Source organism: Hermetia illucens, chromosome 1, assembly GCF_905115235.1.
Source record: "Hermetia illucens chromosome 1, iHerIll2.2.curated.20191125, whole genome shotgun sequence".
Classification (NCBI taxonomy): Eukaryota; Metazoa; Arthropoda; class Insecta; order Diptera; family Stratiomyidae; genus Hermetia; species Hermetia illucens.
The window spans coordinates 201779363-201801729 of NC_051849.1; the positions used below are offsets into that span (position 1 = coordinate 201779363).

A 22367-nucleotide genomic window follows, 5' to 3' on the forward strand; every position below is an offset into this window, starting at 1 on the left:
CACACGAAAGTGGTTACTCTCATATAATATATGCATACATTACGTTCTGCGTACTAATGGAGCAAGTGCGCACTCAAATGTCTTTATATAAGAAATACACAAAACCTTTCATACCTGAAGCATCCAGCTTCCGGTTTCCCGGCTTGTTCTTATAGTTAGCATCGTTATGTGCATGCCTAGGTCAGTGTACAATTAAATGCATTTCGCCTAACGAATCAACATCGGCAATGGAGAAGCATTGAAGAAGCTATGCGGATGTCTCAATGGTTAGAGCACTTGATAGTAGTTCGATAATTGTCAGAGATTGTTGTTATAGAGTAAGTTTTGGCAGATTGCGATAGTGGCCAAGAGCATTTGATTTAGACATTTGCGTTGAATTTTCCAATTGCTAAAATTATTCGGCAGTGAGTTGAAAGTACAGTTTTAGCGTGTAAACCGAGAAAAAGGACGAAGTCAGGTTTTCTGTAGAATATATGAAAAGGAAACGGAGAAAATCACTTGAAAAGGAAAATACAGTATTTGTAGCTTTCTAAAGCGCTGTGTGGAAGGAGAGCTCCCTGTATGTGTCTGGAAACTAAAACTTATAATTATCGCCGAAGGAAAAGCCACCGACGAAGCGTTGTTTTTGCCGGCTAGGAGAAAATCGAATGAAAACACAAACGGGGCGTCTTCATGTTCTACTCGTCTTTATACCGACGCCTTTGTCCCTTATTTTTTTTACTTAATTTGGAATTTTTGTTTCTTTACTTATTGGTTTGGTTTGATTTGCATTGCGTCCATTCTTCTTGTTCGAGGTCGAGTGGGGAACCAAAACACACTTCATCGTCATCAGAGGTAGGAAAAACATTGGTTACGGATTTAATCCGCCGTTATTTTTGGTTTTCCGAATTTGGCTTCACTTGGGTTTTTTGATAGATTCTCGCGATTTTCAGCAACGATTTCAGCAATGATGTGAACGGAACTGAAGTCTTCAAAAGGACACATTACAGAACCATCTTTTCTTCAGGTTTTTAGATAGCTCCGCACTCGTGATTAACGATGGTCATCCCGCCAACTTTGTTCCACATATTTGAGTTGTTGCAACGCTGTATGGAATCCATCCCTATATCGATGCGGAAACCTCAGAGATTTATGAAGAAAATTAAAAAAAAAATATCCTTCCGTAGTGCGAAATCCCCTGCCGTGAGCTATGTCCTTTCTATTGTAAACTCTTTCAATTTCATAATTAGCAGGTTTTTGTGGAGCAGGACAAAATTACATTTTTTAATTAAGATTTTGTTAAATTTTAGAACTCTGCCATAGCTGTTTCACTGTAAGACACCAATAAAAATATTCCGAGTGATCAGTCGAAATTGGTTTTCCAATTCAACTAAATTATAAGAAAAGAAAAATACGCAGAGACACATAACATATAACATATAAAGCCTGAAAAAATCATGATTGATAAATCGAAAGTTAATTTGTCCTTGTTTGAAATTAAAAAATGTAATTGCAGAGATATTTTCCATCCCTGCCTTTCTCCCAATACTATTTACTAAAACAACAAGAAAGGCTAGATTGCGGAGCTCGAATGCGAACAATCTCCTAGCCTACAACCGAAGAGATCCCTTTTTCTAGAGAAAATTTAAGAAACTTTAGTGAAAAGTAGAGGGAACTTTTCGGAGTTGGAAAAGATATGCAGTAACTAGCTAATATTCAACGGTGCGACGGTCTAGAATTCTTCTAGAATTCGATGTTAATGAAGAATATCAGCTATCAGAGCATCATCATCAATATGGACCACCTACGTTTATCTACATAGTTTCTAATAGAGTGTCAAACATTAGTGTTTCCTCTTCACTTCGGGGGAGCGTGAGAACCACATGATGAACACAGACCCATGACGTCTGGGATTCGAACCCAGAGCAGCGAAATTGGGGGGACTGACGATCTACCTCTTCAACCATCGCACCGGCATGCGTTGAAAAAAAAAACAATGACATAAAAAGTCATTGTCATCCTCCTCAAATTTCTCGAAACTTTTCCGTTTTGAATTGAAGGACCCTGTGGGTCAATTGGAAAATAACTTTCTCCCACCTTTTCCATAGACCCTTTTTCGGGCTAACACCAACAAGTTCAAAAAATACAGACAACTACGGTTTCATCCATAGCAGAGACGACTCATCAGAGTTGCCTTATCTTTGCAGCTTTTAGAGTAGAGATGAGCATCTGTTGAATTATCTCTGCCCTAGACGAAACGGTAATCGTCTGTGTTCTTTAAAACTTAGACCGTAAACATGGGCCGTTTGTATTCGCCGAAAATTAAATATAGCTGTCATTTTTCGAATCGCGTCGAGAGGCCACCTTTGTCGCTTTTTAAAAAGTTATCGACATTAAGCATTCGCCTACCCATTCTCGGCTCGGCATGTAACCACAGTGGCAGACAAGTCAAATTTCGTTTCGACGAAAAAGACCCTCTTTACGAGAAACGTGTGTCAAAAGGGTAAGGTTTTTTTCAAATTTCGTTTTAAAACGTTTATTGAGAGCGGAAATGCACCAGAAAAAGTCCCGGTACACAATAAAATAGGAAATTATTTTACAAGACTCTTTCGAGAAAATGCAGCAGTTGTCGGGCGAAGAAGTTCGTCGCATATTGCGTCCTCGGGAGAAAGTAAATTATTTCGGTGGCGGGGACAGTGTGTGGCGCAGCAGGATTCGCAGCATTCGAAATTTATTTCGAATGTTGCGAATGCGAACAAATAGATGGCGCGGAACTATCCACTTTGTAGGGCTCGCCACGGGAGTGGAAGACTAGCGAGAAAAGGGTGCCATGAGTTAGGGGCAGAAAAGAAACACATGAAGCGAGATAATTCTCTTCTGCCTCTAACGAGTAAATAGTCACTTCACTCTTTCTTCATTCTTTAAATAAATTAATTAATAAAGTCCAATTGTTAAATCTATCGAGTATTGATTGTAAAAACCTAGTCTATGTTCCGGTGTACCTAAAATTTGTGGTTTGCAAAGAATTGGACTATTAAAGTTAAATTGGTGACCCCGAAGATCACAAAGCCCTAGTACTATCAGTATCCAAAGTGAAGAAAGAGAGGCCGGACCCTCACCTGTAGACATAACTATTGAACAACCTGTGCAGCCGATACGTCAGATGACTCGTTCTGTTCCTCTGATCTCGAGCGCGTTTTATCAAGTAAATTCCGAATGCTGCGAATCCTGCCACGCCACAAGTGGAGACAAAATTGATGCTGTAGAAGAAGGTATTACAGTTCCGAAGCAAGCGTGTCCGATATAGAATCTGAACAAGTGGACGATAACGAAATGGACGAAGACGTAAACGAACAACAAAATGCTCCAACAAAAAAACAGAAATACGCCTATGGCAAAGACGTCAATCAACGGTAACAGAAATTTTGCCTCAAGTTGTTGGTGATGCTGCCACATTGCGTACACCACTAGAAGCTTCGAGCGCGTTGTTTACGCATGATATTTTGGAGGTAATTTTTCAAAAATACTTGGCTGCCCAAGCGAACACTAATGAGTCTGCGTCTTTGTTTTCCACTCCATGAAATATCCCATGCTACAACTGGTTCACATCTATCGAACTGTTCAACAAGATGAAGAAAAATCACCGTTTATCCGTTTTTAAGGTTTTGTGTAAACACAAAACCTCATTAATATCGGTTTACTGTCTGTCTGTCTGTCCATCACACCCATTTTTCTTGGAGACGGCTATAGCGATTAATACCAAATTCGGTCGAAAGGTGGAAACTGGGAACGCTCGCCCATACAGTAGGTTCCATCCTCCTACGTCGAATTTAAGGGGGGGGGGGGGGTCCCCATACATGCAAAAGGGGAGCTTAAGGGGGGTTTTGCTGCCAATTACTAAACATTACAGTAATATACTTTTATTAACTTTGTTTGAATAGATATCGGTATGGAGGGTATTTCGGAGCCTAGGAACTATATAGTGGCAGCCTCTTGATTTTTTTTCAAATTTTTGGGTTGGGTAGTTTCTGAGAATGGGTCCGTTAATGAAATCATCACTTTCGACCCCCCGCACTCGCCCCCCTTCCCAACCGTCTCCGAGAAAAATGCTTGTGACAGACAGACAGATAGTCAGACAGACGTTGAAGCAAGTACGACAGACCTAAGTTGGGCCGAAGATTCGGGGAAGAAGAGCAAGGGCAAAGAGTGCACAGGATGATATCACAGGCAGGTCCCGCGTTTAAGAAGCTGACTTTAATAATAATAATAATAATCGTTGGCACAACAATCCATATTGGATCAGGGCCTTGAAGTGTGTTAGAGCACTTCATTCAAGACCGTAACGGTACACTACAGTAGACTGTAGGAGGCAATGTGGTCAGCATTGCCCTCGCCCGAGATTATTACCCTGATTCGACTCAGGTACTCATTCACAGCTGAGTCGACTGGTATCCGACATCAAATCACGATACAAATCCCACTGCCGCCAGCGAGATTTGAACCGCGACCTTCCGTACGACAGCCTTGTGCTCTAACCACTCAGCTATCCGGACACTGACTTTAGCTTTTCGTAAATGAAGTCCCTACAGTTGAGTTTAAACCATTCCCAGGCAGCTCAGAAACTGATCTTTCAAAGCGTGCTTGAAAATGAAATTGACGTTGCCATTATATGCGAATATTACAAAGATTTCTACAGTGGTGTCTTTTTATCAGACAGAGGCGGGAAAGCGATAATCTTGACTCCCGGGAACCGAGCAATAGTCCAGCAGCCGGATTCACACGAGCTAAGATAGGCGGCAGCAATGGCCATCAGGCTATCATCTTCCAGATGAAGAATAAGAGCAAAGAGAATCAAAAAAGCTGCAGTATTGGGTTGGACATCCAAAAAACTTGATAAAGAAGTGTTCGAGGAAATACTTCTGCAGGAAGCGATGTCGGTGGGAAATGCACGAGAAAAGGTGATGCAAATTCTTGAAAAGAAACAAAAAGCGAGTGATGCTTCCATGACCCGCAACACGGTACTCAAGAAACAAATGCCCCCTGGTGGAATGCTAAAATCAAAGTTTGCCTTAAAACCAAAAGACACAGCCAACGTAGCAGAAACCGGCCTTCGTTTGAAGAGTTGCACAACCGATATAAGAAGGCGAGGATAAAACTGCAAGCAGCCATCTCTAGAAGTAAAACTGAAGACTTCGAGAGGTCATGCAAGGAAGCGGACTTCGATCCATGGGAGATGCATACAAGGTTTGATTACCAAGCGAAGGAAGCAAACGTCGATAAAGATCAGGATTTGTGAATACGTCATACAGTCGCAGCCAACGTTTAAATACGTAGGGGTCATGGTTAACCAAAGACTGAAATTCAAGTCCCAATTTGAAAATTCAGCAACCAAGGCCTCCAGGGTGGCTACATTGTTGGCAAGAATGTTACCAAATATAGGTGGCCCTAGGCAAAGCCTTCGGCTCCTGGTCTCGAGAGTTGTCAGCTCCATCTTGTTTTTTGCAGCTCAAGTCTGGACGCCGTCTTTGAAGTTGAAAGCAAATAGAAGAAAAATTGCAGCCTCACACCAATTAAGTGCATTGCGAACATCGTTCGCTTACCGTACAACATTACACGAAACAGTCTGTCTGATAGCAGGCTCGGTCCTCATCGACATCCGAAAACAGCTTCATCAACTGTTTGGTATTTGCTTGTTACGTTCCCATTAACACTTACGCTAGATCAAGCATTTCAAAATCTTCAGCCCAAATAGGAGATAAAGTATCTACTAAGAGGCTTCTGAGCGGCAGACTTGCATGTGTTAGAACCTTGTAGGTGTTTAGGATTAAAGCACTCTAAATAGGCACACTTTGTGATTAAATTTCGTACAACAAGGGATCCAGGGTTGTAGGGAGGAAATCTGGCCCTGGGGTGCAAATGGTTCACAGAAGCTGGACCCAGGGTGAAAATAGGGCCCACTTGTTCATTGAAATTTCTATGTTCCATTTTGGCACCTTAATACATGAATATAGAAAGATTTGTGATTTACACCGTGGAATTGACCTTTTGATTTCGATTTAAAGGAATTATAATGTCTGAAATATTTCCCAGAAAGTTGATAAGAAATACCCTGACTAAGAGAAATTTTCGACTTGGAGGAATTGGACATAGACGTTGAATTTTATACAGAAAATTGACGCCAATGTAAGGCCAAAAACTTCGAGTTAAAGACAAACTCCACTTGGAGGGATTTCTACCTAGAGAGGTTCGACTGTACTTGGGCAGCATCAAGTGTAGCTATATTGAAAATGGAGCACAGTCATATTGAACTTAGGATTGGAGTCAAAGGAGAAGCTATCTCAGCTCTACAGAATACGAAACAGGAAGTACATGTGACGTAAGAAGTTTGTGCATTGCTGGAACTAGTGGTTGATAGATGGATACTAGAGGGATATGAGAAAATCATGAGAGTTTACTATCTTCTTGCTTCGTCTAAACACGAGGTTTGTAACTAGAGTAGTCTACATCCGTGTGCTTCACTTTTATATAACCGTAGGTGGAGACCGGCCTTTGTGAGTTCCATTCGTCACCTTGTACATTAAGATATGACTCTTCCAGATGATTGGCAGAAATCTAATAGAAAATGCACAATGCCTGGCTCCAATGCTCGTCACAAATGTTCTCTTCGACTTACCCTCATACCCTACCCTTGCATGTTACTACATATTATCACAGAACAGTGGTCGGATTGATACCATATATTTAGTTGAAACCAAATACTTTTCTTTCTAATTTAAAGTATTGTTCTATGATATGGGTAACAGAAAAGATATAAAAACTCATCTTCCCAAATTGGGATGTTACCTCTACGTGAAGCATAAAAAGCCTTCCAGGGTTTCCGAAAAGATAAAGATAATGAATATATATTAGCTTTAATGAATATCGGGTTTGAGAAGAATGGAAATATTCTATCGAGTAGTTTGCGGAAATATCCTTGCTCTTACGTGCCTGTCGGAAATCAAGTAGTTATCATTCACCTATAAGAAAAGTAGAATCAGCATTTCAAAGGAAAACATGGTTCAAGGTACTTCTGGCTGAACGTCTGCCTTTAGCATAGCATGCTAATCCTTTTTCCTACTAATTGGCTCAAGCTCAACGAATTGTATTGCACTCGTACTCTTTGAATGATTTCATTGCGAATTAAGTTAGATTGGGTTGCATTGGGCGCATAGGGAAATCCAAGTTTTAGTTGATTCCAAAGCGAACTGAATTATGTCGATAAATCGATGATAGAGACTGTTGAGAATACTATAAACGTCTTCACGAAAATTAGTTTCCTAGGAAATCTTCCCCGGATAAATGATAAGAGGTGATATTAGTGAAGCTTTATCAAGCAGGGTTTCCATGGATGTAAACGTGATTTCTGGATTTTCCGATGAAAAACATAGGTAATAACTTAGTAGTTTCGATAGTCCTTAAAGTGGTTTGACCTATAACGAACTAAAACATTTCGACCATTCCGCAAACAATTCAGATAGAATTGGAAATTGACAACTGTGGATAGATCCTATCACACCCACAATTTAATTGTTTTTCTCTGCCACTAATTTGCCATAAATACAAAACTAGTCGGGAAATCGGAAGCTCGGCGCTTTAAGTATGAAAGGTTTTGTTTGTTTCTCCTGTGAGAATATTTGAGTGAAGAACTATCCCATTAGTACGTAGCCCGTTATGTAATATGCATTAAGCACGTTACACTGCTCACTTTAGTGTGATATTTATAATTAGTTTCAGTAAATTTACACGGTAAAGTCAACTTTGAACTGGTGTCATTTAGTTGATAATAATAGTATTGGGCATGGCATGCTGCATATTATATTCTAAACTACTATAAATTTTTATAATTCTGGGATAAATTTAAGGGGGTTTTTACTCAATTTCCCAAAAACGTATGGTAATATATTATCATTAAGTTAATTTGAGCAGATATCGATATGGAGAGTCTCTTGAGGCCTGTGCACCACATAGAAGCAGCTTCATGATTTTTTTCAGATTTTTCGGTTGAGTAGTTTCTGAGAATGGGTCCGTTAAAGAAATCATCAGTTTCCACTCCTCCCGCTTCGCGTCTTTCTAACAAATCTTAAACCTAAGACCGGCTTCGAAAAGAACTAATCGATACCTTTCATTTGATAAGCAATATGATTATATTCGGTGAAAAAAAATTTTACACCCCCCTTTTGCATGTATGAGGACTCCCCCCCCCCCTAAATCTCAACGTAGAAGGATATCATTCACTGCATGTCTGGGCGTTCACAATTCTCATCTTCTCACCAAATTTCGTATCAATTGGAATAGCCGTTTCTGATAAAAATGCATGTGACAGACAGATAGGCAGACGCAACAAATTTATTCCAAGCCTGCGCTTAAGTACTTAGGCGTAATGATTGACCAGAGATTAAACTTCAGATTGCATGTGGATGGTACAGCAACCAAGGCATATAACAACGGAGCGCTGGTTGCGATAATGCGACCAAATAGAGGTGGCCCAAGGCCGAGCCGTCGACTACTTATTTCGAAGGTGGTCAGTTCGATACTACTGTATGCAGCCCCAGTATGGGCAGATGCACTGAAAAATATGGCAAATAAGAGAAAGATTGGATTGGATTGCGAACATGTTGCGCTTACAGAAAAATATCCATTCAAGCAGTTTGCGTGATAGCAGGAATGGTCCCGATTGAGATTCTGGCGAAAGAAATACAATGGAACTTATGGTGAAAGAAAAGGGAATATGGACCGAAGTCGAAAAGGTGATTGCAGCCATCGGAAAGAATCTTAGGCAGGAAGAAGTCATCCAAAAGAATGAACGCGAGAGGAACACGAATGTTGACATGAGCGCAGAATAAATTCTGATCCAGCCCCGCGACGTAATACCAAATGGGAGTCCCGCGGGGAGAATGGAAGTAGAAGGAGGTGGTTTTAGTGGGTAAGAGTCCCACATAACCGTGTGGCAGGAGCGTGCGATAGCTTTTGAAGCTTTCCACCTTCCATCGGCAAAAAAAAAGACAGACAGACATTGAACCGATTTTAGTAAGGTTTCCTTTTGCAAACAAAACCTTAAAAAGGTTTCAATGCTTCCACTTCCTTTATTAGTGTGTCTGTCTGCCACGCCCGATTTATTCGGAAATGGTTGAACTAATTGTCACGAAATTCGGCGAGAAAATGTGGTCTATGAATTCCTTTACATACAATAGGTGGCATCATTTTGAACTGCATTTAAGGAGGGGTTTCCCACACACGCAAAATGGGGGTGTGAAATTTTTGTTCACAGAATATGGACATGCCGAAAAGACTTGAAACTGACCCTATTTTTGATACTGAGTAAAACATCGGGTAGTGACGGCTCAAAAAAAGTGGGCACAAAAAGTGCACAATCTGAAAACAATCACAATAGTGTCTTCATGCGAAATCTACGTCTAAAACTACATCCCATTCCGATAGCAGCTCAAATAAAATAAACACTTTCATATTACTTGGTGGACAAAGGTGGTGCCGGTCCGAGAGCGAAACGTGGATTGGTACCCACGATGGATCATAAAACCAGGGAAGCACCTGCTGAACCAACATAAACAACTCTACTGCCAAACCTTATCTCTACCTCTACGTGGTGACCACTTTGACGGACAAATTGTATCAACTGGTCCTCCTAGACGGAAAACAACTTGTTATGAAGCCACAAAAAGAACCTCGGATTGATAACACAACGACGAACTTGGCAACGACAACGGAATAACGATTTGCGTATTTCCTGCTGAACATGCACTTGTTGTACAGAAAAGGAGCTGCCAAGCAACTAGCCGATACCCTGTTGCAACATAGTGCTGATGTAACAGCGTTGGTTTCCTTCAAAAGAGCCACTCCACCATATATTATAGTGGCCATCCACCAAATCATGTACTGGAATTAGGTTTCTTAGTCAGGAAAAATGAAACCTTCTGTTATCGGCTTTGAAAACATGAACGAACAGCTATGCACTTTGCGCTTCCGAGGTAAATTTAGAAATATAGGCCTAATTAATGTCCACGGCCCTCCAGAGGAGACTGAAGGGTCGGAGAAGGAAACCTACTACAAGGCAGTAGAAGGAACCTTCGAAGCCTGTCCTAGATATGATATCGAAATCATACTTGGGGATTTTGACAGCCTAGTAGGGACGCATTCAGGCGATATGTTGGCTCCCATAGCTTACATAAATATACAAATGATAACGGACTGTGGATTACTCAATCAGTAGTGTCACATCAAAACGGTTGTTGGAAGTACCTGGTTTGCACGGAAAGCGGTCCTCAAGCAAACGTGGGCCTCTCCAGACGGGACCACTTTCAACCAAATTGACCACGTGATGATCGAACACCGCCACTTTTCAACCTTGATGAATGTCAGAACATATAGGGGGGCCAGTAAAGACTCGGATCACTATGGCATAGCCCCCGGGCACGAATAAAAATACCACCTGGAATCCCCTCTGACAATCAGGGGGGAATTCACAATGAAGCCATCCACAGCACAACCCTCCGAGACTTCGCAGAACAAAAAGGGAAGCCTGGGAGAGCTAATAGGTCCATAACCTCGAGAAGTACAGGGAGCAGCAGGATGAAACCTTATATACCTCGATGCTCATCCTGCCGGGACAAAGAGGGAAATCTGATTTCCGACAAAATGGGCATATTCGGGCGATAGGTTGAGTAGTTTGATGAACTGCTCAACAACCAGAATATCAAGAGAGTGGGAGGTCCCGCCAACTGAAGATGACGGACAAATACTGCGACCACAAATTATAGAAGAAACAGTCCATGCAATTCATAGACTTAAGTCGCCAGGAGTCGATGGAATTATAGCCGAATTGGTTAAATATGGAGGCGACCAGCGAGGCGACCAACTACACCAAGTTCATCTACTTATGATCAAGGTGTGGGACAGCGAACCAATGCCTGGCGAATGGCAAAGAGCCATTATCTGTCCCATACATAAAAAGGAAGATATGACACAGTGCAGCAATTATGGAAGTATCACGTTGCGGAGTACCATCTATAAGACATTCGCCACTATCTTGCTAGGTCGGATAATCCCATTCGCCCAGAATATCATTGGCCCATACCAAAGAGGCTACACTCCAGGCAAATCAGCAACAGATCAAACAGGAAGAATAAAGATAGGAGACTACAACTTTAAGACCGTTGATAATATCTCCTATCTAGGGTCGAAAATCACAACTGATAATAGCTACGACGGTAAAATCCGCGCACAGTTATTGGCTGCCAACAGAGCCTATTTCAGCTTACAAAGACTGTTTCGCTGGAAATGCCTCACCATAGGGTCAAATCTCTTACTGTACAAGACTTATCAGATCTTGTCAGTCCTCATATATTTTCGGAAACCTGGGTCCTTAGCAAAATCGCAAACTCTTGGGCGCGTTCCAGAGAAGAATCCTCTGAAGAATTTTTGGCCCCCTACATAAGGATGGACGATTCCATAGCCTACATAACGACGAAATCTATGAGCGATACCATGCCCGTCCGGTTGTGGATAAAATCCGGCTTAATCCGTATGGATGAGGATGATCCAGCCTGGATAGTCTCTAAGGGCAATATCTATGGTAAAAAAAGAAGACCAGGTAGACCCTGCCTGAGGTGGAGCGATGGCGTAAGTCAGGATTCCAGACAGCTTTTAGGGATATCGAATTGGTGGACCTCTTTGCAAAACCGGGATGTCTGGAGTTCCTCATTAAGGCAGGTCTAGACCGGATACCGGTTGTTGCGCCGTTGATGATGGTGATGATGTTTTTTCCAAAAGGAACATAAAACAACAATGAACTCCTTGCGTTGTTTTAATAGAAGTTTGAGGAGATTTGAAGAGATTGAGATTAAAAGTGACTAGATGCCCGGGGTTCCGCGGAATACATCCCGGTGGATAGTTACTTTCTAAAAATGCTTTGAGATAAAACGCTACTGCTGAGATTGAATACTTGGCTTTGATTCACCAAGAAAAAATCAACCTGAAATTGATAGACAAGGGGTAGTTTTTAATGTAAATATATTTCGGGAGCGACAGGCTAAATAGCCTTGTACTGATGAAGCGGGCAAGTCGCTCGCAAAATATATATTTACATTTAAAATTAAAAATTTTAGTTTGAAGCAAGCTGCTCCGTGTTTTACTAACTTTAGACTAGACTACCGGTAGCAAACTCCAAAAAATCTTTGAACTGTTCTGCTGGAGATCCAGGACTGAAAAAGGAGACACAAGGTCTTCGAACTGTTGGCATTTGTAGGACGACTAACACTCTCTTCAAAGTGAAAACCATCTTTTTTTCATTTATATAATTATTCGCGAGAAACTGCGGAATATATATTTGAGATATTTTGGTTTCTTTCAAGTTGTTTGAAGAATTTTAACCTTCATTCAAGGATAGGCAAAGCAATTTCCAGGAAAATGAACGTTCAACCTTTGCATTGTAGAAATCGAACTGAAATGAATAACGTAAAATTAAAATTCTTTGTGTAATTTGAATACCAAAGGGGTCCGGTAAGGAAACCGATTGAGAACTAAACTTCCAAGGTCCCATCGACTTTTCTGAGCTCCTTGAAAGAGTATGAACGGAGGCATGTCAAAGTAGTACAACTTTGATAAAAAAATTGTATTTACATATTTTTTGGTCCTTTTCTAAATGTTAATAGGAATATTTTTAGAAGTCTTTCAAAAGGATTTCGGTAGAAAGCTGTTTTCTCATTCATGAAGGACATACTGGCATTTCTGAGCGCTGTTTAATCATTGACGATGGGTACTTGTCAGTCACGCGGGATCTTTCTTTCCCAGTTCTTCAGTTTTCCAGGCAGGACTTCATTTAACGTACAAAGTGTTTCTAAGAAATTTCATGGAAATCATCCGACACGTATTCAGTTATTAAAGACCGCTGGAATTTTTTTGTGCTGACATCATATATGTTGCATGATTTTGAACAATGCAGATGACTACCTAACCGTCATGCTATATACGTATATGACTTTTACAACCTCCAATCTTCTCGACTGACTCATTCAAGAATTACAAAGCATTTTCGATGTTTACGTCTATCACGAATGACGTCCCCAACCCACCCTAAAACAAGTAAGTTTTTGGAGTAATATCATCCATTTTAAAATGGATATCATGTAATGACGGTGTGTGTTATTTCATATCCTCCCGTTTCTAGCGAGAATGATGGGCATAAATCTCAACCACGTGTAACACAGAAACCACATTAACATTAATTTCGGCAACAGATTTTGAAAGGAGCCCTAACCGTCATATATCCTGAGTTATGGCACATTATCCTATAATATCCTAACTAGAATTCAACATCCATTCCTCTGAAACTAAAAAAGATTAGCACTTTTTGTGAGCCTCTGTCCATAAATCGCATCCTCTCAAAGCGCGAAGGGAATACGAAGCAGCTTAGCTCCATAACTTTCCATAATCCGTTCGGAAACTTCATTACAAAATATTATATGGGTTTCAAAGAAGTTAAAATAATGGAGTAACATAATAACCTGTTGATCCGATCGCCATATACTATTTTCACCCTTCGGGTTTACGATACCCAATACGTTATCCTTAGAATCTCGAAGAATATCCTCCTACACTTTCACATATTCGCACGCACCCCTTCGCTTGCTCTGCGTTTCGAAAATATTTGGGCACAATCTTCGGTTCGGCAAAAATTTCCGTTGAGATTTTGCTTCGCTCAAGTGGAACTTTTACATTCCAAAGCACTCTAAACTACTTCTTTTAGCACCGCACGTTTTTCCACAAGACTGGACATTCCAAAATTTTCCACATCACTGCACACTTTTCACTCGTATGAAAAAGAGGCTTTTACATCCCCCGGGGCCGTCACCGTTCACGTTCTTCTCTCGTCTTCTGCACACTTCAGCCCTAACCGGCCTCTAATTTTACACGAAAATATGTATGAACCACTTAACACGGGGCCAGGCAGAGTCGGACACTTAGGCCCTCTTTGCACTAAAAGCCTACGAAACAATAAATTTAACAGGATTGATATAAACACGCTTCCATTTATCCTTCGGACATTGCCTGTATTTGAAATTTAGATGTTGTGCCTGGTCGGGAACTTAGTGGTTCATTCTGTGATGAAGGGTATCGAGGTGAGTTGCTCTCACGTTTAATTAATCAATTTGCTCATTATCTCTACTTTTGTTTACAGCATCGTGGGTAGTTAGTAACTTCGTGACCTGAACGTACATAGCCAGCATTGTTCGGAGCGAAGCCAGTGGTATAACCAAGAGACTCCTTGAAAGTGATTATGAAATCTTTCCAAACCCCCAGGAAAGTGACCCCTGAAAGGGACTGCATCAGGACCATGTTGATGTTTGTTTTTCGGATTCTAACAGGTAATTAAGTCTCAGAAAGTTTTCCCTCAGTCATGAATATTTGCTCACACCGGGTGCCTACTGGGATATGAGAAGGGGTCGTGAAACGTTCACTCAAGTTGCAGAACAGCTACTTCAACGCACTTCACAGTAAACTGCCGCACATTGCCTGAGAAACCGCGGGGCCATGGGCGTTAAGGACCATCTATCTGAAAAGGCCTTGATTTCACTACGGCTTATACTATATGAGTTCGATGAAATCATATCTACAATTACGCTGCCGCGTAATACCGACGCGATACAAGAACCGACAGCTCCGTGTATACCGGACGTTGGAGCTTAACTGATGACTTTCGTGGGAGATGCTAATAGTTGAACGTTGTTACAGCATTTCATAAGATGAGAAGGAATAACCTTGAGCGGCTGAAATCTCAGAGTGATGGTTCCCTGAAATCCTATTCAGCCAGTCCTGGGAAAATTTCGAGTAGCTTTTATGTTGCCCCAGATGATGCTGCGCTCAATCTTTCCCTGGAGCTTTCACTGATTACTCCAAGAATTCAGCATGTGATGCACGCATGTCTGGGTTCTCTGCATGTCCTTGCCTTCTTCGAGGAACGTTGCTCATCTAGGCCATTTCAGATGATCTGAACTTAGCTGGAAAAGCTTAGATGCTGGGACAACTTACAGCTGAGTTGTAAGGGCTTTTGGTCCTGGGAAACAATTATTCGAGCCAACCGTAAAAAAAAGTCAATGCATTTCCCCTCTTCCGTGAACAGTATTATAGAGTGGATGGTCTAGTTCATAGTACTACTTGTACTCCTGCATAAGGTTTGTTGAAATACAATTTTGGGAAGGACCTCTTTAGTTGGAGTCATTCGAATTTCCATCTAACGATTTCGTTGATACGTATATACTCATATACGTATTTAGGATAAAAAAGGAAACTAAAGCTTAATATTTCCTATAATAAAGGACAAATAAAGCAGGTTATAAGGGGCACAGGAAAGGATAACACCACAGCAAAACCACATTCTGAATCCAAAGAATCTAGCTTTAAATGACACCCTTTAATGCATTACTCCAATTTTGAAAACACTGCATTACCAGAATCGATGTAAAAGTTTTAATATATATTTATCGCAGTAAGAAGTCAAGGAGTGGACTGCAGGGTAGACTTGATGCCGAGGGTAGATCAGAGGTGAAGGTAAGAGCCAGGAAACCCACCGTTAGCTATACTGATGCGGTATAAAGTATTCGCATGGCCATATTGCCGAAAGTATCTCCGGAACAAATACTCACTCGTAAGGAGCAGGAAATAATTGAAAAACTCATCGCCATAGAGATGTCTGTGGGATGGAATAAGGAGCTCGTGTTCACCAGCATACGCCTGCGACCAAGTTTTATGTTTATAGACTGCGCGGTGGAGGACAAGGCGGACAGACTTAGGACTATACTCCCTAAATTGCCAGGCTGGAAGGAAAGGATGACGTGTGCTATGGATGATATACCAGGCGCGCACATGGTGACAGTCTACCTCCTAGTTTCTGCTCCTCCTCATCACTCAAAACAAAGACCTCTACACGCTGAGTTTTTAGACACAAGGGAAAGGGTAATGGCAACCTTCTGACTGTTGGAGTAGACAACCGATATTTGAAGGCAATTAAATGCCGCAACTGCAAATTTGACCGAAAACCTGTATATGTTCACAGAAGAAAACTAAGGAAGGATATTTCAGAGAACACTCCAGGTGGAAAGCCGGCCAATATCCTCAAAAGACTCGCAGATCCCAAATAGGCTAAAGGAGCAAAATCGAGCAAGGAAGTGCTGCTACAGAGGGGGAGAAAAAGGAACACCTTGACCATTACTTTCTATGGATAAAGTCGGACAGCGAAACACAACGAAGTGTCACTTCGAAGAAGGAAGATGATACTCCGACATTGGAGAAGAGCTCCAAACATTAATGCAGCTAGTGGCCAGCAATAAAATAGTCCGTTCAGCAAGGAGAAAGCACGGACAATTTGGGGTTTCTCTTGTGAAAAACTAAGAATTTGTATCATTCTTAGACGAAACTCAAAATATATATGTCTTTCAAAGTTTCTAACGAAACCTTGTGGCTGTTCAAGTCTCACCAGAAGCCGGAAGAAGAACTCGAGAGGCAGTCTTAGTATCAGGAGACGATACCCGGATCTCACTGGAATCAGTTGTCGAACTGGTGAAGTTCTGCTAAAAACAGGGCTACCACTTCTCCTCGGTTGCGATGTCAACATCGATATTTCGGGAGCTCCTATCAAACAATATGTTCATTTCATTCAAATACTGAGGACAAACGAAAAGTAAAATGCTAAGGCTCACCATGAGATCTGGGCCTATAACCGTTTTAGTATATTCCCTGCTTCCAAAACTTGCAACTTTGCATTTGGTATTAAGTGTTCTCCTAGGTGCCTCGACTTACTTTAAACAAGCGCAGGACACTGTCCCAGAACATGTATAGAGGTTACATCACACTCCGCACAGAACCTGCAGAAAGTGTCCGTAGATATTCCTAGCTTCCCTAGGTGATGGTTTACCCGGCGGTGACCGGTAAGAATTCCCACTATGATTCGGAGGTTCTTCTTGGTGAGGTTTAATCAATCCTTTGAGCGCTTGGACTACACGATTCCTAGTATATCCGCCCAGTATAGTTCCTTCAACCGTTCCTCTTCATTTTTTAATGTCATACCCATGAATCCGTTTCCGATTCCGGCCCGTGAAAATACATCCCTGCTCCCTTCTTGGCTAGTTCGTCCGCTGCCTCATTGCTTTCCAACCCAACATGGCCTGGAACCCAGAGTATCCAGACATCTTTGAACGAGTCGAGCGTATTCAGTCTCTCAAATCATTCCCATACCAGTTTAGGGTTCACCTTCACCGCGACTTGGCTCTCGGTAAGAATAGAAATGTTCTGCCCCCTGTAGTTCCTTTCTATATTGTATTTCCTCTTGGAATATGCTAGCGTGCTTACGCATTAGCTCCAAGTACATTTTCCTTGGACCAATGACCCTGGCACCCGCACCCTCTGCTGTGAGAGATTCGCCAGTGCGCCAAGTAATCAGTTGCTGGTTTAAGCCGCACATCACAACCCCACTCTCTCAGTTTTCCTCCAACGTTTTACTCCAACGTGTTTCAAGCTTTTTATCGAAGTAAAATCTCGTTGTCATGTTATCCCTTCGTATCAATAATTCGGGGTACAGGCCAGAAAGGATATTAATCTTCCTTTGATTTAGGCAGCTCCCTGCCTCACTGATACTCCCGGCCATCCTGAAGGTTACCCTTCTCGCGTGCAGATGGAGGAGGGCTGCAGCGATGCCGTTGGGAGTATCTTCTTTGCCCCACTAATGCACACGCAATCCAGTTGTTAGAGTTTGTGTGACTCCCTGGCTTGTGATGAGCTCAGTTTTTCTGCCAAAGATTACCATAGGTAATCATTGGCCTTACTATTGCAGTTTATATCCAAAGTAGTATCTTAGGGCTGCAACCTTTTTTTTCCTGCTATGAATCGACAAGCCATCAGAGCCCTTGTAGCTTTCCGACAAGTGTTTCCGACATGTGCCTTCCATTTATGTTCTAGCGTAATTCCCAAATATTTCACCCCTGTTTCTTGTTTCACCTCCATGTCATGTAACCTTATGCCTTTCAGGTGATCAAACTTACGTTTCCTAGTAAATGGTACTATGGCCGTTTTAGTTGGATCGATAAGCAACCCCGTCTTCCTGCACCAGAGACTAATAACCCTTAATCCATTTTGGATTCTATCAAATGGGTTATCGTCATATAATGACATCTGCGTAACCCTGGACCTGTATTCCAGTATTTGTTAGCAATGTCAAGAGTTCGTTCAGTACCAAACTCCGCATAAGCGGTGATAGTACCCCGCCTTCTGGACAACCTTCAGTAGTACTCATAACAATAGAATTTGAACATATCGGTACTTCTATTTGCCTACTCTCTTGCATTTTTCCCATCTTGAAAGTCAGGATGTTTGACACTCTTTTCCGGACCAGAGCATCTTGTATCTCTGTGTGCTATATGTTGAGTATGAACGATGTTAAGCAAATTGGTCTGAAAGATTTAGGGGGCAAGGATCCTTTTTACCCGCTTTCAGAATAAAGATCAATTTTGCACGTTTCCATGCCGTTGCTTTATATCCCAGAGCTGTGCTCTCCCTCAGATGAGACTGCAAGACCTCACTGGCTTAGTGCTGGTAAGATGCCATTTAATTCGGATGATTTCAGTGGTTTGAAGGTTGCCATTGCTCACCTAGCTTCCGAGCATATTTCTTTTGCTAGTTTCTTCTTCCCTTTCCTGTTATTCGATTCTGAGGTGTCAGGCAAAATGTTGTCGCCTGCCGCCGTGGGGTAGGACCCCGGGAAATGAGTTCTCGGTAAATGTGCCACCCTTCTTCTTCAAACAGAGAGAAGCTTTGCAAAGCCTGGTAGCTTCTGAGATTAGTTCGATCCCTTCATAGAATTCTCTGAAGCTGTTTCAATTTGCTTTCCTCATCGGGTTGCTAAACGCAGTCACTGCATTTTTGTACCTCCACCAATCCCCGGTTTGTTTTGCCCAGTTGAAGAGCCTTCATACCTCTGTTCTTATTCTGACTAGGTTCCTATTCCACCACGGTACGGCTCTTGATGACTTTACTGTCTTAACCGGACAGGTGGCTTCATATGCATCAATGGAATAGGAATAGGAATCCCTATCCATTCTCCTGGGATTCCTTATTAATCTTTTCAATTTCAGAGTTGCCTTTAATGTCGAATCTGATTATTCTGTGACCAGACATAGGGAGCTCATCCGACACCCTTCAATTCCTGACCAGCCTGTTCATTACAGTATTTCCTAGAGTTATATCTAGTGCTGGTCACGAATGTTGGAGTGTTCCTTATGATATATATTTTTAACTCATTGCTGAGAGTCAATTCAAGAATGTACTTGCCCCTTTGATTGATATCGCTGCTTCCCCAGACTTCGTGATGAGCGTTGGCTTCGCAGCCAAGGAAAAGTTGTAATACCTTCTTCTTTAAAAAAAAAACAAAAACCAACCAGTTTAGCGGCTACTTCCGGTGGGACCCAGATATCGTCTCCTAGGAAGTAGTCCAATGTCACAGTGCCTCTGGGGTGCTCTTTCTGCCTTCCAGTGAGACTTGGATAATCACAAGGTCCCCGATTAGGACCTCTAAAAGGCGTATATATTTTAAATTACGTTTGAGAATTATCCGGGCTCTTGTTTTTTCTCAAGAGAAGGCGAATCTGCGCCCGGTACACCCATGGCTCCTAAACCAGCACTATTCCCACGTTTTCCTTGGAATTGCACTTGCAATTACCGCAGATGCAGCTTTCGCATGGTGGAGGTTTATCTGGACTATCTTAGTGCTGGCTTCAGGAGCTCTTCTCTACTGTCGGACTATTACCCTCCTTTTCCGACATTGCGCTTTCCTGCACGTCGCTGTCCACCCTAAGCGCTAGAAGATCCAGGTCTACTTCCCTGACTGATCCAGTTCTTTCCGTTTCTATGACTTCCGAAATTTCTTCGGGGAACTCGGCAGGCTTTCCACTCGGTGTCTCCTCCGAGGTGTCTTTCCTCGGGTTTCCCTGTGCACGTGCACAGGAATGATGCCAAATCGGTAGTTGATATGGCAATTCCGACCTTTGATTGCCTCCAGCGGTCGGTCATCTACCCCGATCGTGAGTATTCTACCCTTGCCCTCCTCTGCTTCCATAATCGCTTATAAAGATCCTCATTCAGAGGAATTAGGAGGTCGGTGAGATTTTCCGTCTCTATTGTTATGGCTTTCAGGAGAAGCATTGTCACCGTGTGTGCTCCTGCACATGTTGACAGTTCTTCTCGTTACCGGCCTGGCAATTTAGGAACTATGGTCATAAACCACTCTGCAGTCGTTTCCGCCGCGAAGTCCATCAGTATATGACCTGGTCGAGAAGGTTCGCGGCCCATCCCTGGCACATCTGCTTGACATCAAGGCCTTCTTTCGGCTGTATGGCCAGTCGAATGCCTTTGACCGTACTACCATTGTTAATGATGGGCTTCCTGATGCCTGCCTTCAACCCTGACCTACCCGAGTTTTCTCCCCTCTTGGATTCAGGTTTGGATTTTTTGTGAGCATTCCCTTCATGCGGTCTAATCTCCGCTGCTCCCCGCTTTCTTGGTTCCGATTAAGATGGCATAGGTCTGCCGTGAGCCTTCCTCACAACTGATATATTGATCTCAGACGTGCTTTTGCTTGTCCCTGCTTTATGAGCAGTGGTGTTTGTTGATTGTTGCCCTCGTATCTTACCAATGTTGACCTTGCATCTGCTGCTTGACATCCCAACTTCTACCTTCTGCCTGGTTATCTAGTTTGTTTGTGGTACAGGATCCCACTTGTTTTACTCTATTTATTCATTTTTGTAATTTTGTAATTTGATTCCCAAGAGTATAGGGGTTAAGGGTGTCCGTCGTGCCATAGCCCCTCGTACCACGGTAAGGTCAAACTTACTCACTGAGGCCACCAAGTGTCAGTGAGGCTACACTCTGGAGAGGGAAGGTGTTTTTCGACTCATCAGTCTAGATCCGTAGCGCTTTGTTAATAGTAGGGTTACCTCGTACATGATGCGGCTATCACCACTCACTAACGGTCTCGGTAGACCGGATGCTTGGCCCCGGGGAGGCCACACATTTCTCTAGAGGAGAAACAGCTGACATTCAGAGAGAGATAGGGTGGCTCAAGGGAACTATATACCGCTTCAGTCGATCATGCAGGAGAGGATGGGGTGGGAGGCAGCCGCCACCAGGACTGTAAAGAAAGGGATGTACCCTGGGAGTCATCTCTCCTGTGCTCTGTTTGGAAGTAATTGATGAAACTGTACGGTAACTGAACAGGGAGGGGAGTGAAAGTGATGCTGCTTTACTCCTGCACTCCTCCCCTGCAAATCCATTTTAAACACTCTATTGCGAGGAATGCTGTTAGACCATGTGAGTCGCGATGCTGGATAACAAAGCCCTGCGGCCGTACTAACATCCTAGACAAAGTTTCTGGGTAACTCTGGGCAATTTCAACAAATAGAATTGCTGGGGAGATCCTAATAGAGTAGAGCGAAAGTTCGGTGACGACGGAGGTCTGTTCATGGTCCAGATATGATCCAGGCATCAAGCGTGATCTAGTCATTCAGGCCAACAGCCAAGCAGCCAATAATTGCGATTATGGCAATCCCTCTAATCTACTTATATTATCGAGTTCATCAGTTCCTATTGCATTAGAATAGCAAAACACTCTTCGGGTTTGGAAAAACACCATATCAGGTGCCAATAGAAGATTTAGTAAGTACATTAGGAGGTGAACAAAATACTGTGCTGGTAGAGTAGGAGCCATCTAAATCGATCATGTCAGGGACGGTGACAAACTTCAGTATCTAAATTCAGGATTTCGCTCGAAGGCGTAAAATGAGCATTTCCGCTTCTGCATACAGTAGTGAGATAATGGCTGCACTGCCAGAAATTAAATAATGTAACGAACAGATCAAAATTTTTCATGGGAGCTGCTTTGAATCGTACAAATAAATCACTACCTTTTCGTTTTAGAACTAACCCCCATTTTGCTCCAAAGAATTGTCTTTAAATTTCTAAATTCAGAATCGATATATAGAATCAAAAAACAAAACATTCAAAAAAAAATATCTTATTATGTTTCAAATTCGATCTAAAAGATTCAAATTTCTCCTAAAATATTCGCATCGCAAATTGATTTTCAGCTTCCATAGAAATTCCACAGAAATATCTTTTTATTACATTTCAAATGTAAACGTAATGATTTGTAAGAGAAAGTACAGGATATCCGCAGAAATTGAGTGGGTATCCATAGTAGGAAACTTTTTATCAGAGCGTTTAATAGTATCCTTGAAAGTGAGCCTAATACATACATAAAATATCTGAAAGCAAACAGATGCCTACGACAT

The 22367-nt window shown here is 42.1% G+C and overlaps 1 protein-coding gene across 2 annotated transcripts in view; it reads right to left on the bottom strand.

Moving 5' to 3' along the window:
• LOC119661748 overlaps positions 1–14657 on the bottom strand; it is a 450161-nt gene extending 435504 nt beyond the window's left edge. For both annotated transcript variants that reach the window (XM_038071218.1, XM_038071217.1), the window contains exon 1: positions 13539–14657. The gene's annotated coding sequence lies outside the window, so the exon portion shown is untranslated. The remainder of the gene's footprint in view (positions 1–13538) is intronic.
• Positions 14658–22367: the final 7710 nt, after the last annotated feature.